Source organism: Callithrix jacchus, chromosome 2 (assembly GCF_049354715.1).
Source record: "Callithrix jacchus isolate 240 chromosome 2, calJac240_pri, whole genome shotgun sequence".
In the NCBI taxonomy this organism is placed as follows: Eukaryota; Metazoa; Chordata; class Mammalia; order Primates; family Cebidae; genus Callithrix; species Callithrix jacchus.
The window spans coordinates 76,092,424-76,110,169 of record NC_133503.1 but is presented as its reverse complement, the minus strand read 5'-3'; the positions used below and the strand labels follow the sequence as shown (position 1 = coordinate 76,110,169).

The following is a 17,746-nucleotide window of genomic DNA, read 5'->3' as shown; positions in this document are numbered from 1 at the left end:
TGCTGTGTTTAGCTCCATACCTGGCAAAGATGTCTACATTTTCTCTATCTCTCACCTTACTCATGTCCTCACTCTCCTTCTTGGACAGCTTAAATTCCATGCTTAATCATCATAATCAACTTTCATGTCCCTTTCTTATCTGCCTTGCTTTTTGGGGAAACTATAAAGCTGGTTAAATCTAACCTCCCTCCTACTTCTTTTTGGCACCTGCATAGCCAAATGTAGCTGGAAAATATATTCCAACTGACTGGTTTCACTTTATTTTATTTATTTTTTTTGGCGGGGGGAGGAAGGCAGGAAGGAAGGGATGAAGGAAGGAAGGAAGGGAGGAAGTAGGGAGGGAGGGAAGGGAAGAAAGGAAATCAAGCAATGAAAGAGACATTGCCGACCTGGATCTAGAGGTTTACAAGTTGATTTCTTTTTTTTTGAGAGAAGGAAAGAAAAAAAAATAATGAGCAAAGGAGAGGAAGAAAGAGGAAGAGAAAGAGGGAGAGTAAATGGAAATATTGCTTTATTTTGAAAAAAATTGGGTATTAATAATGGCCAATCAATGTTTCATTTAAACTAATGGGTAGGTATGATGTGGTATTGACAAGAATGTATATTTTGTGTATTTGAAGTGGAGAGCTCTATAAATATTTATTAAGGTTACTTGTTCTGGATCTGAGTTCGAGTCCTTGATATCCTTATTAATTTTCTGTCTCATTGAATCGAAGTCTCCTATCTGGGCGTTAGGATCGTTAGCTCTTGTTGTTGCATTGATCCTTTTACCACTATATCTTTGTTGCTTTAAAATCTATTTTATCCGATACAAGAATTGCAACTCCTGCTTTTTATTTATTTATTATTTATTTTTGCTCTCCATTTGGTTGGTAAATCTTTCTCCATCCCTTTGTTTTGAGTCTTTGTGTATCCTTGCATGTGAAACAGGTCTGGATGTAACATGCCGTTGGGTTTTGGCTGTGTCTTTTGATTGGGAATTTAGTCAATTTAAATTTAGGGTTACTGCCATTTGATGTTGACTGGCTGTTTTATCCATGTGTTGGTGTAAATTCTTCTTTATGTTGGTGCTCTTTACTTTTTGGTGTATTTTTAGAAAGGCTAATACTGGTTGTTTCTTTCTGTGTGTAATGCTTCTTTCAGAAGCTCTTGTAAAGCAGGCCTGGTGGTAATAAAATCTCTTGAGTTCTTGCTTGTTCATAAAAGATTTTATTTTTCCTTCAGTTGTGAAGCTTAGTTTGGCTGGATATGAAATTCTGGGCTGAAGGTTCTGTTTGAGGATGTTGAATATTGGCCCCCACTCTCTTCTGGCCTGTAGAGTTTCTGCCGAGAGATCTGCTGTTAAGTCTGATAGGCTTGCCTTTGTGGGTTATCTGACCTTTCTCTCTGGCTGCCCTTAGTATCCTCTCCTTCGTTTCAACCCTGGTGAATCTAACGATTATGTGCCTTGGGGTTGCTCTTCTTGAGGAATATCTTTGTGGTGTTCTCTGTATTACCTGGGGTTGAATGTTGACCTGCTTTGCTAGTTTAGGAAAATTTTCCTGAATAATATCCTGAACGGTGTTTTCCAGCTTGGATTCATTCTCTCCGTCGCATTCAGGTACACCTATCAAACGTAAATTTGGTCTTTTCACATAGTCCCACATTTCTTGGAGACTTTGCTCATTCCTTTTTATCCTTTTTTCTCTAATCTTTTCTTCACATTTTATTTCATTAAGTTGGACTTTGACCTCTGATATCCCTTCTTCTGCTTGAACAATTCGAGTGTTTAAACCTGTGCATACTTCTCGGAGTTCCTGTATTGTATTCTTCAGTTCCATTAATTCACTCATACTCCTCTCTAAGTTGTCTATTCTCAATAGGATTTCATCAAACCTTTTTTCAAAGTTCCTAGTTTCTTTACGTTGGGCTACAACATGTTCATTTAACTCACCGAAGTTTGTTATTATCCATTCCTTGAAGAGTGATTCTGTCATCAGGAGGCGCTCGTTCTCCATCAAGCCTTGTTCCATTGTTGATGTGGAGCTGTGATCATCTTTAGAGGGAGAGGCGTTCTGACTTTGAGTATTCTCAGCTTTTTTACGCTGGTTTCTTCCCGTCATTGTAAATTTATCCTCCTGTCATCTTTGAAATTACCAACTTTCAGATTAGGTCTCTTGAGTGGACGTCCAGGTTGTTAGTTCCCAGGGCCAGAGCTGCGGCATTAAAACTGATGGTGCTTTTCTGCCCAGGATTCTCCTGTCGGGTTTCCTTCTTGTTTCCGTAAACCTCGGTCAGAAGGGGAACCGGTCCCTGGTCCCGTTTACTCTGCGCCAAGCGCTGCCGTGCCAAGGTGCCGGCGGAACCGCTGTGCCGACCACGAGAGTCGCGCTGGCGACTCGTGTGTTTCCACCACTGGGGGATCTTCTGCTCCGTGAGCGACCAGACTTTGTCTGAAAGTGTGGCGTCCTCTAGTTCTCCGCGCCTTCCCTGAGAGCTGCAATCCCAGGATGTTAGCGATCGGCCATCTTGGATCTTTCTCTACTGGTTTCACTTTAAACTGACCATCAACGACTTCAAGAGGATCCTAATTGCCCTGGTTCATTCTCTATCCTGGAGGACCTTCTTTCTCTTCAGAACTCCATCATTTCCTTCCCTGTGTTCACCCTCAGCTGTGCCATGGCTTCCTATTTCACTTAGAAAATAGAAGCAAGGGAGAGAACCTCTACAAGCACCATAATCCACCAACCTAACTCCATCTGTACCCACACACTTTGTCTTTTCTCCTGTTCCTTGAGATGAATGGTCTCTCCTCCCCACTGGAGTGCAGTGGCATGATCGTGGCTCATTGCAACCTCTGCCTCCCAGGTTCAAGCGATTCTTGTGCCTCAGCCTCCCAAGTAGCTAGGATTAGAGGCATGCACCACCACACACAGCTAATTTTTGTATTTTTAGTAGAGACAGGATTTTGCCATGTTGGTCAGGCTAGTACTGAACTCCTAGGCTCAAGTGATTGGCCTGCCTCAGCTTCCCAAAGTGCTGGGATTACAGGTGTGAGCCACCATGCTTGGCCCCAGCCTTATACACTTCTTACCCACCCCACCCCATACTCCCTTACCAACTCAAAGATGTTGCTCCAGCAATTCTCCTGACTCCCCCATCATAAATCTTTTCCCTATCTACTGGATCTTTTCCATTCAGTAAGCAAACAGGCTGTAAAAGCTCTCTCTTGACTCAGTTTCTGCCTTCAGCTCCTGCTCCATTTCTCCCTGTTCCTTAACAGCCAAAGTCTTCAGAAGATTGCTATAGAAGTTGATTAGAAGACTTTTTTCTTCTAATTTTCATTTGGCCCCACTACAATTGAGCTTTAGCCCTCACCTTTCATCAGAGCATCTCTATCAAGGTCCCTAGTGACCTGCATGTTTCTGAATTCAACAATCAGTTCATAGTCCTCATCTTACCTGACCTCTCAAGGCATCTGACAAACTCATTTCTCTTTCATCCTTGACCTGCTTTCTACAACATGACACTTGCGCCAGGCATGGTGACATGCGCCTGAATTCCTAGCTAGTTGGGAGGCTGAAGCAGGAAAATCACTTGAATCCAGAAGACAGAGGTTGTAGAGAGCAGAGACTGTGCCACTGCACTCCAGCCTGGGTGACAGAGTGAGACTACATATCAAAAACAACAACAACAACAAAATGACACTTGCTTGATTTTCCTCTTACCTTGTTGGCTGCTCCTTTACCATATAGTGCTCTGGTTTTTCTTCATCTCCACTACTGCCTACAATTGGAGTGCCCAGAACTTAGTCTTCGGTCTTCTTCCTTTTAAAAAAATCCAGTTTCATGGTTTAAATATCATCTCTGCATTGAAGATCACCAATATATAAAGAGAACTGAACTCCAGGCTTGTATAGTAAATGCCCACTTGATTTGGACATACAATAGGTGTCTCAAATACAGCATGTCTAAATTTTAACATGTGCTCTTAATTTCATCCCATATCTGCTCTTCCTGAAGTCTTCCCCCTCTCAGTAAATGGCAACTTCATTTTCCTGGCTGCTCTTCCTCCCATACTCCACATCCAGTCTGTCAATAAAGTCTTTTGCCATAATTTCAGCATATGTAGAATCCAGTTTCTTGACTGTATCCCATTAGTCCCCAGCCAATCCTTCCTCATTAAGGCTGCTCCTACACCCCTTCAATCTACTCTCAGCATAGTAGTTCAGGGCTATCTCAGTTATATCATGTTACTTTTCTGCTCAAAACCTTCCAATTGCTTCCCATCTCAGTCAGATTTTTTAAAGCCCAAGTCCTTACAATGGTCTATAAGTAGAATGATTACACATGACAGTTTGTCCAGGACAGTCATGGCTTCTCTCCATGGACCCAGTGTTAATTATTAATAACCCTCACTTCCACCTTTCATTCCAGAAGTTTCCCAATTGGAATGACAAATTATTCATGGTGACAACATACAGGTCACATTTGACAGTTTACTTTAAAAGTAAACAGGTGGCTGGGCATAGTGGCTCACATCTGTAATCCCAGCACTTTGGGAGGCTGAGGTGGGCAGATCACCTGAGATCAGGAGTTTGAGACCAGCCTGGCTAACATGGTAAAACCTCATTTCTACTAAAAATACAAAAAATCAGCCAGGCGTGGTGGCACATGCCTGTAATAGCAGCTACTCAGGAGGCTGAGGCAGGAGAATCGCTTGAACCCGGGAGGCAGAGGTTTCAGTGAGCCAAGATCACACCATTGCATACCAGCTTAGGCAACAAGAGCAAATCTCCGTCTCAAAAAATAAAAATAAAAGTAACGAGTCTTCCATATTAACCCACCTTGGGAAGGTCTAGTGATTCATGGTGACACCTTGTCCCTGAGTAAGGAATCTTATGAGTTTCTCAAATTATTGATGTACTGATCAATGCACAACCTAGGGTCACCGATTTATCTCTGAGTCATAACGTTTTACTGATTGTCTTGCCTGTAGACATTTTAGCCGGTATGTTGCAATCAGTAGCCAATTATTGTAACCTTTGTATTGTACCTTCCAATGAAAAAGGACAACTCTTATATGAAGAGTCCCCCTCCTTTCTTCTAACTTTCCTGTAAAAGCCTTCCAACTTGTAACAGACTCCAGAACACTCAACTTTGTTGGTGTGTTTTCCTGGGTTCTTCCTCACGTTTGGCATCCAATAAACTTTTATCAAATCATTTCTGCCTCAGCAGCCTTAACTTTCATTTGACAGTAACCCAGTTTATAGGGCTCTACTCTAATCTTCATGCCCTGCTTGAGCTCGCTGACTTCATCTCTTATTACTCTTTCCATTGCTTTCTTCATTAAGGCCACCCAGGCCTTGCTATTCTTTGAACATACTAAACATACTTCTCTATTAGACACATGTTCCTTCTTTTTAGGAATGCTCTTCCCAGCTATTTACATAGCTTGCTTTCTTACTTCCTTCATGTCTTGGCCCAAATGTCATATTCTTAATCAATCCTTATCTGACTACCCTATTTAAACTTGTATCCTCCTCTCTCTCTGAACTAACTTTATGCATCCCTGCTTCATTTTTCTCCATGGGAATTATCACTCTCTGACATCCTGACTAATTTACTTCTTTGTTGCATTTATTTTCCTTCTTCCTCCACTAGACTGTAAGTTACATAAGGAGCATTTCTGTATTCCCAGAAGTTAGAACAGTGCTTGATTGCTCAAATGGTTGTAACCAGAACACTGATGGTGATATGGAAAGTGAAGGCATGGCTGAAGAGGTCTCAGATGGAAATGAGAAACTTAGAAATGGAGCAAAGGTCACCCTCATTATGCCCTAGCAAAGAACTTGGCTGCATTTTGTTCATGCTCTAGGGATCTGTGAAAGTTTGAACTTCACAGTGACAACCTAGAGTATCTGGAGGAGGAAATTTCTAAGCAGCAAAGTGTTCAAGAAGTGGCATGGCTGCATCTAACAGCCTAACTCAGATGTCAGAAGACAGAAATGACTTAAAGTTAGAAGTTATATTTAAAGGGGAAGCAGAGTGTAAAAGTTCAGAAAATTTGCAGCTTGGCCATATGGCAGAGAAAGAAGCTTTTTCCGTAGAGGAATTCAAGCAGGCTGTGGAACAACCACTTGCTAGAGAAATTTGAATAACTAAAAGAGAGGCAGGCACTAACAGCTAAAACAATAGGAAAAAGGCCTTGAAAGCATTTCAGAGATCTAAGGGGCAGCCCTTGCCATCACAAGCCCAGAGACCTAGGAGGGAAGAATGGTTTTGTCACCCAGGCCTAGGGCTCCACTGCTCTTCACAGCCTCTTTGGGACAGTGCTCCCTGTATCCAGCTGTTTCAGCTCCAGCTGTGGCTCAAGAGGCCCCAGGTACAGCTCAGACTGCATGCTTTGGTGGCTTCCATGTGGTGTTAAGCCTGTAGGCATGCAAACTATAAGAGTGAAGGAGGCTTGACAGCCTCTACCTAGACTTCAGAGGATATATGAGAAAACCAGGATGGCCAGGCAAAAGTCTGCTGCAGGGGTAGAACCCTCACAGAGAACATCTACTGGCAGTTTGGAGGGGAAATGTGGGGTTAGAGACCCTACACAGTCTCCACTGGGGACCTGCCTGGTGGAGCTGTGAGAAGGGGGTCACCACCCTCCAGACCTGAGAATGGCAGATCCACTGGCAGCTTGCACATGTGCCTGGAAAAGCCACAGGCACTCAACTCCAGCTCTTAAGAGCAGCTGTGGAAGCTATACTATGCAAACTACACGGGCAGAGCTTCCCAAGGCATTGGGAGCCCACTCCCTTCACCAGTGGGCCCTGGATATGGAACATGGAGATTACTTTGTAGCTTTACAATTTAATAACTGCCCTGCTGGGTTTTGAATTTGCATGAGGCTTGTAGCCCTTTCTTTTGGCCAATTTCTCCCTTTTGGAATGGGCATGTTTACCCAATGCCTATACCCCCATTGTAATTTGGAAGTAAATAGCTTGTTTTTGATTTTTATAGACTCATGGGTGGAAGAGACTTGCTTTGTCTCAGATGAGACTTTGAATTTTGGGCTTTTGAGTTAACATTAGAATGAGTTAAGGCTTTGGGGAACTCTTGGGAAGGCATGATTGTATTCTGCAATGTGAGAAGAACATGAGATTTGGGAGGGCCAGGGGTGAAATGATATTGTCTGGATATTTATCCCCATCCAAATCTCATGTTGAAATGTAATCTCCAATGTTGGAGGTGGAACCTGGTGGGAGGTGTTTGGGTCAAAGGGGCAGATCCCTCATGGCTCGGAGCTGTCCCCATCATAGTAAGTGAGTTCTTGAGAAATCTGGTTGTTTAAGGGTATGGCACCTCCTCTTCCCCTCTCTCTTGCTCCTGTCTTTGCCATGTGACATACCTGCTCCCACTTCACTTTCCACCATGAATAAAAGCTCTCTGAGGCCTCCCTAGAAGCTGAGCAGATGCCTAGTGCCACACTTCCTATACAGCCTGTGAAATCATGAGTCAATTACACTTCTTTTCCTAATAAATTACACAGTCTCAGGTATTTCTTTACAGTAATGCAAGAATGGCCTAATAACTGCCTCTAAAAAAAATTAGCAGAGTGTGGTGGCATGTGCCTGTAGTCCTAACTTCTTGGGAGGCTGAAGTGGGAGGATCCCTTGAGCCCAGGAGTTCAGGCTTCCAGAGTCATGATCATGCCACTGCACTCCAGCCTGGGGAACAGAGTGAGACCCTGTAGCTAAAAATATAACATAATAAAATAATAAAATAAAACCAATGTATGGGTATTAACCAAAAATGAGTGAATAAATGAATGGATAAACTGAGTTATAAAAGCATAAAAAAGGGTCGGGTGCAGTGGCTCATACCTGTAATCTCAGCACTTTGGGAGGCCAAGGAGGGCAGATCACCTGAGGCCAGGAGTTCAAGACCAGCCTGACCAACATGGAGAAACCCCATGCCTACTAAAAACATAAAATATTAGCTGGCTATGATGGCACATGCCTGTAGTCCCAGCTACTTGGGAGGCCGAGGCAGGAGAATTGCTTGAACCCAGAAGGTGGAGGTTGTGGTGAGCCAAGATAGTGCCATGGCACTCCAGCCTGGGTGCCAAGAAAGAAACTCTGTCTCAAAAAAAAAGCATGGAAAATGGCCAGGTGTGATGGCTTATGCCTGTAACAACAGCACTTTGGGAGGCCAAGGCAGGAGAATCACCTGAAGGAGTGAGATCAGCCTACCAGCCTGGGCAACAGAGCAAGACTCCATCTCTTTAGAAAAAAATAAATATATATGTGTGTGTGTGTGTGTGTGTGTGTGTGTGTGTGTGTGTGTGTGTATGCAATGGCAGGGGGCCAGTGTAGTAGGGGGAGGCATTAAAGAAAGACCAGAAGAAAGTAGGCTCAGCTGGGTACAGTGGCTCACACCTATAATCCCAGCACTCTGGGAGGCCGAGATGGGCAGATCACCCCAGGTCAGGAGTTTGAGACCAGTCTGGCCAACATGGTGAAACCCCTGTCTCCACTAAAAATACAAAAAAATTAGCTGGGCTTGGTGGCACCTGTCTGTAGTCCCAGATACTCGGGAGGCTGAGGCAGGAGAATTGTTTGAACCTGGGAGGTGGAGGTTGCAGTAAGCCAAGAGCACACCACTGCACTCCAGCCCAGGTGAAAAGAGCGAAACTCTGTCTCATTTAAAAAAAAAAAAAGCTGGGTACTATGGCTCACACTTGTAATCCCAGCACTTTGGGAGGCTGAGGTGGGCAGATCACCTGAGGTCAGGAGTTTGAGACAAGCCTGGCCAACATGGTGAAACCCTGTCTCTACTAAAAATACAAAAATTAGCTTGGTGTGGTGGTGGATGTCTGTAATCCCAGCTACTTGGGAGGTTGAGGCAGGAGAATTGCTTGAACCCAGGAGGCAGAGGTTGCAGTGAGCCGAGATTGTGCCACTGTACTCCAGCCTGGATGTCAGATCAAGACTGTCTCAAAAAAAAAAAAAAAAAAAAAAAAAAAAGACTGTCTCAAAAAAAAGAAGAAAGAAAGAAAGAAAAAGAAAGGAAAGAAAGAAAGAAAGAAAGAAAGCTAAGGCATTAACAGTAGGTATGTTTGGATGGTGGGATTATAGATGACTTCTGTTTTATTTTTTCCAGGTTTCCATACTTCACAAATATTTCATATATTACTTTTACAATCATAAAGAAGTTAAAAAATAAAAACATATTGAGTGTCAACTGAGTGCCAGTTCTTTGGAAGCATAGATGAAGAACATGAAGAATGCAAAATTCATGCATCAGGCTGGGCATGAATTTTGTAATCCCAGCACTTTGGGAGGCCAAGGCCACTTGACGTCAGGAGCTCAAGACCAGCCTGGCCAACATAATGAAACCCCAACTCTCCTAAAAAAAATACAAAAATTAGCTGGACATGGTGGTGGGTACCTTTAATCCCAGCTGCTTGGGAGGCCGAGGTAGGAGAATCACTTGAACGCAGGAGGCAGAGGTTGTAGTGAGCCGAGATCACACTACTTACTGCACTCTAGCCTGGGTGACAGAGTGAGACGCCATCTCAAAAAAAAAAGTATATTGCATCAGTGGGCTCAGTCTAGTCTGGTTATAAACTCCTGCCTGTGGCCTCAGCAACTAGCCAAGTGCTCCCCGGGGCTGAGCTCTGTGGAGGCTGAAAGTAAGGTCAAAGTCACGTTCTCCAGTCCAGATCTGGGTGTTTCTCTCACTTCCTTTGAGCAGCAATTACCTCTACCCTGATTTAGACCAAGCCAAGCTTGCTATGCTGAGGTAACTTAGCTTATCACCAAGGTTATATTTAACAGACTGCTGAAAGGATTATAAAAAATTATAAGGATTTGAACTATCACCTAATTTCTCTGTCTGTTGGCAAAGAAAAGTCTAAAGCTTGATTTTGCAAATCTTGAAATGATCTTCCTCCAGCACTGCAAATTTAATACTTCTCATCTAAAACTCCCATTCTAATGCCCTGCTGTGCTCCTGCCCCTGCAAAGCCTGCCAGCTCACCCTACTGCAGCTGTCTTTTCCACGACTGAGTCCTCTGCAACATGCATTCCACTGTAGACAAACAACTCTTTTTTTTTTTTTTAAGAGACAGGGTCTCCCTATGTTGCCCAGGCTGGAGTGCAGTGGCTATTCACAGGAGTGATCCCACTACTGATCAGCACGGGGCTTTTGACCTGCTCCGTTTCCGACCTGGGCCGGTTCACCCCTTCTTAGGCAACCTGATGGTCCCCTGCTCCCAGGAGGTCACCATATTGATGCCAAACTTAGTGCGGATACCCGATCGGCATAGCGCACTACAGCCCAGAACTCCTGGGCTCAAGAGTTCCTTCCACCTCAGCCTCCTGAGTAGCTGGGACTACAGGCACGTGCCACTGCGCCCGGCCAAACAACTCTCTTCTTTCAAGTACATCCCTGGTTGTTCTCTCCATCTCCTTTCCTTGATAGAGACCTGGCTTCCTTCTGAGCACCCCACTTGCCTCTTGGTTCTGTCTCTCAAATGGAGGCTTTTTGCACCACCCATGATCTTGAAAGCTAAGAGCTGAGCAAGCTCTCAGCATTCTCCCTGCTTCCCACTACCATTTCTAAATCATAACTCCTTCACCTTCACATACTTAAAAAGGTCTGCTCAGGTTTGTCCTATGCCCTCCTGGTTACTGTTACTAACATCTGCCTGGTTAGTTATCCACATTTCATGAGCTCCCTAAAACTCAGATCAAGGTGCTGGTGACTTTTGTGCCAAGGAAGATGAGTAGTACTACACAGAAGAAGGAGACCCGGGTATCTAGGATCCCTCCCCCTTGACTTCCACACTGCATTTCAGTAGAAGAAAAGGCTGGCCGACTGATACCTCCTAAATCACCTTCCTGTAAATAGCAGGCATAGTGTGGGGGAATCTCTCCGAAAGATATATTGTTTTTACTTAAACAAGATCAAAACCCCTAGACCCTTTCATATGTGATTTCTAAAACTGTAAACCCAAGACCCTTTCATATGTGATTTCTAAAACTGTAAACCCAAGATTCTTTCATGTGTAATATCTAGAGTGTAAGCCTATATAAAGGCAGAGCTTCTTTTTGTTAGGGGAACTTGGTTGTTTAGACAAATTGTCACCTGTCTCCCACTATAATAATAATAAACACCTCTTCCTTCCCAGATCAGTGTTCGAGAGGTCTGTTTCTTGCAGCCACTCCTGCTTCAACGCCTTAGCCTCAGAGTACTTGACCTTCACCTATACATCACAGTCTTGCTGCTGAGGAAACACGCTGGGCCCCTCATCAATCACAACAGCTCCATCTCACTTTATGATCTTTTGTTCCTCCCAACCCTTCAGCTCTCACCTGTTATCATTTCCTTTTCCTTCCACTTTATACCTTGTGATCCCTTCAGTCCATTCACACTCTTGCCACTACCCCAGTCAAAAACAGTCATGAAAAGCTACAAGGTTGCTTAAGCTAAAAATCCAGGAATCATCCTTATTTCCTTTTCTCATGCCCATATCCAATAGTAAATCATGTCACGTTTTGCTTTAAAAAATATTCTGAATTCATCCATTTATCGCTTCCACAGTTATCACTCTAGTTCAGGCCATCATAATCTCTTGCCTATAATGCTGCAGTGCTTTCTAATCAGTCAACCTGCTTTCATTCTTGTTCTCTACAGTCCATTCTCTATGTAACAGCCAGAATGGGGCTGGGCGCGGTGGCTCACGCCTATAATCCCCACACTTTGGGAGGCCGAGGCGGGTGGATCACGAGGTCAAGAGATTGAGACCATCCTAGTCAACAAGGTGAAACCCTGTCTCTACTAAAAATACAAAAATTAGCTGGGCATGGTGGTGCGCACCTGTAGTCCCAGCTACTCAGGAGGCTGAGGCAGGAGAATTGCTTGAACCCGGGAGGCAGAGGTTGCAGTGAGCCAAAATCGTGCCATTGCACTCCAGTCTGGGTAACAACAGTGAAACTCCGTCTCAAAAAAAAAAAAAGAAAAAAACAGCCAGAATGTTCCTTTTATGCTAGAAATAAGACCTGATGTTTTCTGCTTGAAAATACTCTGACAGGCCAGGCGCAATGGCTCATGCCTATAATCCCAGCATTTTGGGAGGCTGAAGTGGGAAGAGTTCAAGACCAGCCTAGGCAACATGGCAAAACCCCATCTCTACAAAAAATACAAAAATTAGTTGGGTGTGGTTTGTGTAGTCCTGGCTACTGGGGGAACTGAGGTGGGATGATTGCTAGAGCCCAGGAGGCAGACGTTGCAGCAAGTCAAGATAATGCCATTGCACTCCAGCCTGGGTGACAGTGAGACCCTGTCTCAAAAAAGGAAAGAAAAGAAAGGGAAGGGGAGGGGAGGGGAGGGGAGAGCAGGGGAGAGCAGGGGAGAGCAGAGCAAAGCAGAGAGAGGAGGGGAGAGCAGAGCAAAGCAGAGAGAGGAGGGGAGGGGAGGGGAGGAAAGTGGAGGGAAGGGAAGGAGAGAGGGAAGAGAGGAGGAGAGGGGAGGGGAAGGAAGAGAAGGGAAGAGAAGGGAAGAGAAGGGAAGGGAAGGAGGGAAGGAGGAAGGAAGGAAGGGAGGAAGGAAGGAAGGGAAAAGAAAAGAAAAAAAAAAAGATAAAAGAAGGCCAGGCATGGTGGCTCATGCCTGTAATTCCAGCACTTTGGGAGGCTGAGGTGGGCGGATCACTTGAGGTCAGGAGTTCAAGACCAGCCTGGCCAACATGGTGAAACCCCATCTTCATTAAAAAAAAAAAAAAAAAAAAAAAAAAAAAAAAAGAAAAAATTCTGGTAGTGTTTCACCTAAAATAAAATCCAAACCCCTTGCCACTATCTACAAGGCACTAGACAATCTAGCTTGCAAAAATACTGGCCTCCTGCCAATGTCTCTGACTTATGTTCCAACACTAATGACTTTGATCACTATGTTCTAGTCACGCTGGTCTTCCCTCCCTCTGTTACTTAGTCACCCTGAGCATATCCCTTACCTCACGGTCTTTGTACTTGCTGCTCTTCTGCTTAGTATACCGGCTTCCCAGATCTTCACAGGACAGATTCCTTCTCATCCTTTGCCTCTCAGCTCAGTTATCACCTTCTAAGAAACATGTTTACTCAGCATTCATCTAAAGCAGCTAGCAATGACTGTCATTCTATGCCATTACTCTCTTTTCTTTCTCCTTGGCACTTGCCACTACCTCAAATTTGTATTTATTTGTACAAGTTTTTACTGTCAGCCTCCCATCCTCCAAGTAAAATGTGAGCTCCATGAGAACAGATAGCTTGTTTCTTTCCTCAATTCCCAGAACTCGGAACAGTGTTTGACACACATCGATCTATTCACGTTTGCCAAATGAATGAAAAAGTGAAAAACATTAGTGACCCAATTTTCTTGCCATGTCACTTATATACATAAAAGTCTTTTGGGAAAACTCATAATTCTGACCCTCACTAATATCTTTTCCATCTATTCTAGAATGCAATAACCAGTCTTTAAAATGCAAGTGGCATATTTCACATTTCATTTTTTGCAGGTATTTCTGAAGGGAATGAATTTACATTTCTACTACCATGAATAGGATGGTCAAGTTTGTTGCAATGCAATGCATTATTTTTTCTGTGGAATTCAAAAACCTGTCTTGTATCTCTTGAAGCCAAATTGTGAGGTTTCACACTGGAAATTATACTCATCTAAAGAATCTGGACACTTAAGTCCTTAAACAGTTGTCCAAAGTATTTTATTACATCCTTTTTATAGTCTTCAGAATGTTTCAAGGTCCACTCTCTTCACGGCTAGTTACCTATCTGTCCAGGCCAAACAAACTCAAGTTAAAATGCAGGATCACATAACAGCAGAAATGTGATTTCTCATTCTATTGTACAAACCAACAGAATTATGGCAAATCTTGCTAGGCTGCAGCTGCTCTACTCTGCCCAAATGCTGGTATGCACTGGGGTGATAACATCCCACCTGGGATGTTGTCTGATGACATGGACAGACTTCTGTTTCTCCGCTCTTGAGTCATAGTTCGATGTTCTGAGGCCAAGGTAAGTAATACCTTACAGGGATTTTGGCAAGGAAAAAAATAGCTATTTCAGATTTTATTTAAGTTTCCCTTGTCATGCCAGACTGCAATGACTTCAGTAAGGATGGCACCATGTTCAAGAGGCTGAAGAAGAGACCTAGAACCAGCAAATGAGACATAAGATTTATTGAAGGGCCTTACATAAAGGGCAGTCCAGTGTCAGTGGGCTGGGCAGGAGAACCAAAACTCCTTGTAAAAAGCATGCAGTTGGCCAGGCTCAGTGGCTCTCACCTGTAATCCCAAGCACTTTGGGAGGCCAAGGCTGGTGGATCACCTGAGGTCAGGAGTTTGAGACCAGCCTAACCAACATGGTAAAACCCTGTCTCTACTAAATACAAAAACTTAGCCAGGCCTGGTAGTAGGTGCCTGTAATCCTAGCTACTTGCGAGGCTGAGACAGAAGAATCACTTGAACCCAGGAGGCGGAGGTTGCAGTGAGCCAAGACTGTACCACTGTACTCCAGCCTGGGCAACAAGAGCAAAAACTGTCTCAAAAAAAAAAGCATGCAGTTTGTATAGCACTTTTTTACTTAACACCTGTCCCCTAGCAACCTCTACCAGGCAACCTTCATTTAACTTAAAACAAAGGGCTTTGATCACCTAGTAGGGCCTGCATTCTACAGGATGGGCTGGGTGTGGGAGCACTCAGAAGTTCCTCATAGATAAGAAATGAAATCTCTGGGTTGGCCACTCCCAGATTCCTTAGCTTAGAGCTCTGAACACACATTCTTCTTAGACCATAGGGTCATCCTTCAGGTATGCATAAGTTATTGCTGCCAAGTGCATCTGTCAGGTACAGCTGCCATACACTTCTTACCAGAAGCATCCAAACACAGATCTGTGGGATCTACAGCAGACGCTGAACAGCCCCTCTGAATCATTCTCTACTCTGATGCTGAAGCTATAATATTGGATTGAGTTTGGGCCTTCTACTCTTTTTTTTTCTTTTTGAGATGGAAACTTGCTCTGTTGTCCAGGCTGGAGTGCAGTGGCACGATCTTAACTCACTGCAACCTCCGCCTCCCAGGCTCAGGCAATCCTTTCACCTCAGCCTCCCAAGTAGCTGGGACTACAGGAGTGTGCCACCACACCTGGCTAATTTTTGTATTTTTAGTAGAGACAGGGTTTCACTATGTTGCCCAGACTGGTCTCAAACTCCTGACTTCAGGTGATCTGCCCTCCTCAGCCTCCCAAAAGGCTGAGATTACAGGCATGAGCCACTGCACCTGGCCTCTTTTCTTAAATGAGGAGTCTGTTCTTTGGAGACTTTCCCTTCCTCAGGCAAGTAATTGCTGACTGCTCCAGCCTATATAACGTCCCGACATATCCAAATCTATGGAGAACACATCGTTCTTAAGGCATTTATTTAGAGCCAATAATCAAACTAAAACAAATAATTAAAACTAATAGTTGGTTTATAGTTAATATATGCTAGGAGCTTGAGCTAAGCACTACCAACCCAGGAAACTGAGGCTTAGTAAACTTTAAATTTACTCAAGCTCACAAGCTTGGAATTGAAGAAAAAAGCAATTGAATACTGGTTTTTCTATTAGCATACATCCAAAGGCTATGCACTTAACCAATACAATATACTGTCTCTTATTGCACAAGTACTTATAAGGTTCATCTGTAAAATTCTATTGTGCAGAATAGAAGGGAAAAGAAATCAAGGAATTATAGATGTTTATTCTTTTGAATTTTCATTTAACATATTGTTTGATTCAAATAATTTGTATATGAGTTATCTATTGCTGCATAACATAATACCTTAAAATTTAGCAGTTTAAAACAACAAACATTCATTATTTCTCACAGTTTCTGAGGATTAAGAATCTGGGAGCTGCTTACCTGAGTGGTTCTGGTTCAGAAGACTCTCATGAGGTTGTAGTAAAGCTGTCAGCAGTTATCTCAACACCCAAGTGATGCTGAAGGAGCTACTTCCAAGCTCACTCAAGATTACTGGTGGGCCTCAAGACCTCATTAAAAGTTGACTAGACTTCATTCTTAGACATCACATGGACCCCTCAAAGGGCTGCTTGTAACATGACAGCTTGCTTGTCTCTGAGCAAGAGAAAAAGAGAAAGAACACCCAAGATGGACATCTTTTATAATGTAATCACCCAAGATATGTAAGTACCATCACTAATGCTGTATGCTTTTGGTCACATAGACCAATTGTGGTACAGGGATCATTCATTGGGTGCCATCTTGGAGGCAAACTACCATTTAAAGTTCTAGCCCTGAACCTTATGGTTATTTACCATATAAATCAGTTTTACATTTTCTTATGTATAAAATAGGAACATCCTAATTCAGAACCTTGCAGGATAAAGGACCTCACGCAACTGATTCAGATTCTGAGCTCTTTCTCTTTTAAAAGATGAAATTTAAAGCTGAGCATGGTGGCTCACACCTGTAATCCCAGTACTTTGTGAGGCCAAAGCAGGAGGATCACTTGCAGTCAGGAGTTTGAGACCAGCTTGGCCAAAATGGCAAAACCCCATTTCTACCAAAAATACAAAAAGAAATTAGCCAGGTGTGGCAGCATGTGCCTATAGTCCCAGCAACTTAGAAGGCTGAGAGGTGAGAGGATCACTTGAGCCCGGGAGGTCGTGGTTGCAGTGAGCCAAAATTGTGCCACTGCACTCCAGCCTGGAGTGACAGAGAGACCCTGTATCAAAAAAAAAAAAAAAAAAAGTAATTTAAATAATAACTACATTCAGATAGTAATCACAGTGCACCTGGAACCAGACAGCACCGTCTTAGGTTGCCCTCTACTTTGCACACGTGGACAAGCCATCTATGACAAATGGTTTCTTTTCTTCCTAAGGATGTGCAGCTTCTTTTGTAGTCTACTGCATTGTTTTCAATCCCTTTCAGGAGTGTTATCTGATGCCCAATTGATGTTTCTCGAATGTTAAAATAAGACTTCTTCACCTTGTTTGGTCTGGACACAGGTCAACATTCTTCTTATAGAAGCTTTCATTTATTTTGAAATATTAAAACAATATTTTAGCACACAAAAAAGGAGTTTTCAATAAGCTTTGCTTTCTTTTGCAGTTAATTCCAGATAAGAACTACAACTTCACATAAGATGTGAGAAGGGATTAAGTTCGTTGCTAAAGGTATAAGCATCCATCTTCAAGAAGCAAGAATAGCCAGGCGTGGTGGCTCAAGCCTGTAATCCCAGCACTTTGGGAGGCCGAGGAGGGTGGATCACGAGGTCAAGAGATCAAGACCATCCTGGTCAATGTGGTGAAACCCTGTCTCCACTAAAAATACAAAAAGTTAGCTGGGCATGGTGGCGCATGCCTATAATCCCAGCTACTCAGGAGGCTGAGGCAGGAGAACTGCCTGAACCCATGAGGCGGAGGTTGTGGTGAGCTGAGATTGCGCCATTGCACTCCAGCCTGGGTAACAAGAGTGAAACTGTCTCAAAAAAAAAAAAAAAAAAAAGAAGCAAGATTAGTTGTAAAGAAACAAACAAGTTCTGTGATAACATCTTTATTATAATTTTTAAAAGTCTATTATGTTTCATGCAAATGTTTAAATTTCCTGTTAAAAACCTGCTGGCAAGGTTAGGTTCCCTTTCTGTAGCTTTATTTTCAACTTAGACTATAGTGACTATTAAATATTGCTTACCCAACACATTATATTGTAAAAGT

The 17,746-nt window shown here is 43.3% G+C and overlaps 1 long non-coding RNA gene across 1 annotated transcript in view; it reads right to left on the bottom strand.

The window, feature by feature from the left end:
- The window catches only part of LOC103791260 (uncharacterized), a 29,776-nt gene extending 13,711 nt beyond the window's left edge, over positions 1–16,065 (bottom strand). Inside the window, exons 1-3 of the long non-coding RNA XR_013532078.1 lie at positions 15,930–16,065; positions 12,988–13,091; positions 3,708–3,806 (exon numbers count right to left, since the gene is read on the bottom strand). This is a non-coding gene — a long non-coding RNA (uncharacterized LOC103791260). The remainder of the gene's footprint in view (positions 1–3,707; positions 3,807–12,987; positions 13,092–15,929) is intronic.
- Between the last annotated feature and the right edge of the window lie 1,681 nt (positions 16,066–17,746).